The following is a 5,381-nucleotide window of genomic DNA, read 5'->3' on the forward strand; positions in this document are numbered from 1 at the left end:
GTGAGAGGTCACCCAGTATTATAAACTCTAGTTCCATCCAGGTTGCTGCGAAATTAATGATTTTGTTCTTTTTTATGGTTGCGTAGTATTCCATCGTGTATATGTACCACATTTTTTTTAATCAAGTCCTCTTTTGATGGACAGCATGGTTATTTCCAGGTTCTTGCTATTGTGAACAATGCTGTGATAAACATACGTGTGCAGGTATCTTTTTTATAGAGTGATTTGAGGTCTTCAGGGTATATTTCCAATAGGGGGATTGCGGGGTCATATGGGAGGTTGATATTTAGAGCTTTTAGGAATCACCACACTGCTTTCCACAGAGGTTGCACTAGTTTACACTCCCACCAACAGTGTAGAAGTGTTCCCTTTTCGCCACACCCTATCCAGCAGCTGTTATTTTTTGAGTTGTTGATAATTGCCATTCTGACTGGAGTTAGGTGGTATCTCAGTGTGGTTTTGATTTGCATCTCCCTGATGATTAGTGAGGTTGAGCATTTCTTCATGTGTTTTTTGGCTGCTCGGATGTCCTCTTTTGTGAAGTGTCTGTTCATATCTTTTGCCCATTTTATAATGGGGTTGTTTGTTTTTTTCTTTTCAGCACGTTTGAGTTCCTTGTAGATCCAGGATGTTAAGCCTTTGTCAGACCTGGTGTTGGCAAATATTTTTTCCCAGTCTGTAGGCTGTCTCCCTGCTCTATTGATGATTTCTTTGGCCTTGCAGAAGCTTGTCAGTTTAATAAGGTCCCACTTGTCTATCTTCTCTCTTATGACCTGTGGGTTTTGGGTTTTGTTCAGGAATTGGATGCCAGTTCCGATTTCCATGAGGGTATTTCTTTCATTTTCTAAGGTACTTATGGTTTGAGGTTTTACATTTAGGTCTCTGATCCATTTGGAGTTAACCTTTGTGCATGGGGATAGATAGGGATCCTGTTTCAATCTTCTGCATGTGGTCAGCTAGTTTTCCCAGCACCATTTACTGAATAGATTCTCCCCTCCCCAGTGGTAGGTAGTGGAGGCCTTGTCGAAGATGAGTTGGTTGAGAAATTGAGGTTTTGCTTCTGGAATCTCAATTCTATTCCATTGATCTATATGCCTGTTCCTATACCAATACCAAGCTGTTTTGATGATTGTAGCTTTATAGTAAAGTTTGAAGTCTGGTAATGTGATACCACCTGCTTTGTTTTGTTTGCTGAGGATTGTTCTGGCTATTCTTGAATGTTTTTGTTTCCACATGAATTCCTGCGTTGTCTTTTCTAGGTCTGAGAAGAATGTTGCTGGTAATTTGATGGGTATTGCATTAAATCTGTAGATTGCCTTGGGTAAGATGGACATCTTCACAATGTTGATTCTTCCAATCCATGAGCATGGGATATTTTTCCACTTGTTTGTGTCATCTTTGATTTCTTTGAGCAGTGTTTTGTACTTTTCATTGTAAAGGTCTTTCACGTCTCTGGTTAGGAAGATGCCAAGGTATTTCATTTTTTTGTGGCTATTGTGAATGGAATTGTGTTTTTTAATTGGGTTTCTATTTGTTTATTATTGGTGTAGAGAAATGCGATTGTCTTTTGTACATTTATTTGGTATCCTGAGACTTTGCCAAAAGCCTTTATCAATGTAAGGAGGTTTTTGACAGATTCTCTTGGGTTTTCAAGGTATACAATCATATCATCTGCAAAGAGAGATAACTTGACTTCCTCTATTCCTTTTTGGATACCCGTGATTGCCTCTTCTTCTCTGATTGCTCGAGCCAGGACTTCCAATACTATGTTGAACAGGAGGGGTGAGAGTGGGTATCCTTGTCTTGTTCCAGTTTTCAGGGGAAATGGTTCCAATTTTTGTCCATATAGGAGTATGCTGACTGTGGGTTTCTCGTAGATGGCTTTTACTATTTTGAGGTATGTTCCCCGTATGCCTAGATGTTCAAGGGTTTTTATCAGGAAGGGTGCTGGATTTTATCAAAAGCTTTTTCTGCATCTAATGATATAATCATGTGGTTTTTGTTTTGACATTTATGGTTTTATGAATGTTGAACCAGCCTTGCATCCCAGGGATGAAACCTACTTGGTCATGATGAATGATTTTTGAGATGTATTGCTGAATTCGGTTTGCTACGATCTTGTTGAGAATTTTAGCATCTATGTTCATCAAAGATATTGGCCTGTAGTTCTCTTTCTTTGTTGGATCTTTACCTGGCTTGGGTATCAATGTGATGTTGGCTGCGTAAAATGATTTGGGGAGAGTTCCATCTTTTTCAATCGCCTGGAATACCTTCAGTAGGATTGGTATCAGCTCCTCCTTAAATGTCTTGTAGAATTCTGCTGGAAGTCATCTGGACCAGGGCTTTTTTTTTGTAGGAAGTTTTCTTATTATGTAGTCAATTTCCTTGATTTTTATTGGTCTATTTAGGGTCTCAATTTATTCTTGTTCCAATCTAGGTAGGTTGTGTGATGTCAGAAAGTCCTCCATTTCCTTAAGGTTTTCAAGTTTGTTTCCATACAAGTGTACAGAGTAATCTCTAATGATCTTTTGTATTTCTTCAGGGTCACATGTGACTTCATCTTTTGTGTTTCTGATTGTGCTTATTTGATTTTTTCTCATTTTTTCTTGGTCAGTCTAGCTAGGGGACCATCGATCTTGTTTATCCTTTCAAAGAACCAGGTTTTTGTTTCATTGATTTTTTTGTATTATCTTTTTGTCTTCTATGTCCTGGATTTGGGCTTTTATTTTGGTGATCTGGATTCTTCTGCAGAAATTAGGGTTTTTGTGGTCTTGCTTTTCCAGCTTCTTTAGGTGGCTTGTTAGGTTGTGAATTTGTGTTCCTTCCATTTTCTTCATGTGTGTTTGTAGGGATATAAATTCCCCTCTTACTACAGCTTTTAAGGTGTCCCAGAGGTTTTGGTAAGATGTTTCTTCATTTTCATTTGTTTCCAGGTATCTTTTGATCTCTGTTTTGATTTCATCATTGACTCAGGAGTTGCTTAGCATCATGTTGTTTTGTGTCCATGTCTTTGTGGGTTTGGGGGGGACTTTGTTGGTGTCAATGTTTATTTTATTCCACTGTGGTCTGAGAAGGTGCATGGTAGAATTTTGGTCCTTTTAAATTTGCTTATTTATGGCCAATTATGTGATCGATCCTAGAATACGCTCCATGCGGTGATAAGTAGAATGTATATTCTGTGGTCTTTGGATGGAGTGTTCTGTAGGTATCAATTAAGTCCATTTGGTCCAAAGTCACATTGAGGTTCCAAATCTCCTTGTTGAGTTTTTGTCCTGATGATATGTCTAGGGTTGTGAGTGGGGTATTGAAGTCTCCAGTTATGATGGTGTTAGAGTCAATATCTTTCTTTAGTTTTCCTAGAAGTGGCTTTATGAAAGTTGGCGCACCTATGTTGGGTGCATATATGTTTAGGATAGATATTTCTTGTTGATGGATTGAGCCTTTTATCATTATGTAGTGGCCTTCTGTATCTTTTTTGATTTTTAATAGCTTGAAGGGTATTTTGTCTGAAATTAAGATCACTACTCCCCCTTTCTTTTGTATTCTGTTCACCTGAAAGTTTGTTTCCCATCCTTTTACTTTGAGTCTGTGGGTGTCCTTTCTAGTGAGGTGAGTCTCTTGAAGGCAATAGATTGTTGCCTGATGATATTTTATCCATTTTGCCATTCTATGTCTTTTCAGTGGTGCATTTAGTCCATTCACATTTAGGCTAATAATTGAAATGCAAGAGTTGATCCCTGTCATAAGGTTCTTACAGAGTTGTTCCTGTTTGTTTGTTGTCTTTCTTTGGGTTTTGGAGTTGGTTCATGTGTGTTTTTAATCTTTTGCCTGTACTCTTGTGAAGAATGCTGTTGTTCTTTTTTCTTTTTCTTCTGTGTTCAGTACTTTCTTAAGTGTTTCTTGTAGAGGTGGTCTGGTGGCAACGTAGGTTCTTAGGGATTGGATGTCTGGAAAAGATTTTAATTCTCCCTCACTAATGAAGCTTAGTTTGGCTGGGTAGGTTATTCCTGGTTGAAATTGTTTCTCTTTTAAACTTTGAAGATAGGGCTTCCAGGCTCTCCTAGCTTGAAGGGTTTCTGTGGATAAATCTGCTGCTATTCTAATTGGTCTTCCCTGGTAGGTAGTCTGGCCTTTTTCTCTTGCTGCCTTTAGAATTTTTTCTTTTATAGCTACTTTGTTTAGGTGAATTATTATGTGTCTGGGAGTTGGTCTTTTCATTTGTTGTCTTGCATGGGTTCTGTGAATCTCTTGTGTTTGAATTTTTTCATCCTTGATGAGATGAGGGAAGTTTTCTTGAATGATTTCATGAAATGTTTGTTCCAGTATGGCTTCTGTTTCTCTCTCTGCCTCAGGAAGCCCAATTACTCTTTAGGTTTGGTCTCTTGAAGTGATCATTCATTTCTTGCAGGTTTTGTTCTGTCTTTTTGAGCTTCTTTTCTATGCTTTTGACAGTTTGGGTTAGTTCTGTGTTTTGGTCTTCGAGCTCTGAGACTCTTTCTTCTGCTTGGCTGATTCTGCTTTCCATACTTATTAGTCTGTTATTCATTTCCATCACAGTATTCTTTACTGTTGTTATTTCTGACATCAGCTCCTTCCTATTTTCCTCTTGTCTCTCCTCAATTTTTTTAATTCTCTCCATTAATGTCTTGATGTTTTCGTTTGTTGCATGTGACCAGTCATTCTGGGGGCTCTTCAATGTTTGTGTTCCAGAATCTGTTTTCTCAGTGTCTGATTTCCCAGGGGTCTGTGTGAGACCTATATTCTTCTTTTGGTTTTTCTTCATTTGTGCAGTTTTTCCCCTCCCTGCTTTTTCCTTCCCTCCACGTCACCATTTTTAATTCTGTTATTCAGGGGTAAAGGGATTTGTTTTACTTCTGTTTGTTCAGTCTCCTATTCTTTATGTATGCCCTCTTACTTTCTTCAATTCTGGAGTTGCACTGTAGGTTTGGGGTGGTCCTTTTTGCAGTTTTGAGATTTACTTAAGGGGGGAGCTGTGATTCAAAATCTATCTGCAGGTCCTGGTATTCGCTGACAGGTGTGTGGATAATCTGGAACCCACTCCCCACTGCCTTGGAATCTGTCCATGCAGTGGGGCTGTAGGTTTACTCCCTGAAATAAAATGTGGTTAGCAGAGGGAAGAGAATGGAGCAGACAGTGGCTTGAAGAGGGGGGTAGAGAAATAGAGGAGTAAGGAGGGAAACAAACGTGTGCCAACAAATGGAGAGAGATACCTATACTGAAACAGATAAAAACAATAGACCACAGCTACTGATGAACCAATTCCCATACAAAAAAAAATAAAACATTTAGTGATGCTAACATACAAGCTAACCAACCACCTTATTGGTGTGCTGTTCCTCTATACAAAGATATGGGTTTAC

Source organism: Carlito syrichta, unplaced genomic scaffold, assembly GCF_000164805.1.
Source record: "Carlito syrichta isolate Samal-C Ts95f unplaced genomic scaffold, Tarsius_syrichta-2.0.1 Scaffold307112, whole genome shotgun sequence".
NCBI lineage: Eukaryota > Metazoa > Chordata > Mammalia > Primates > Tarsiidae > Carlito > Carlito syrichta.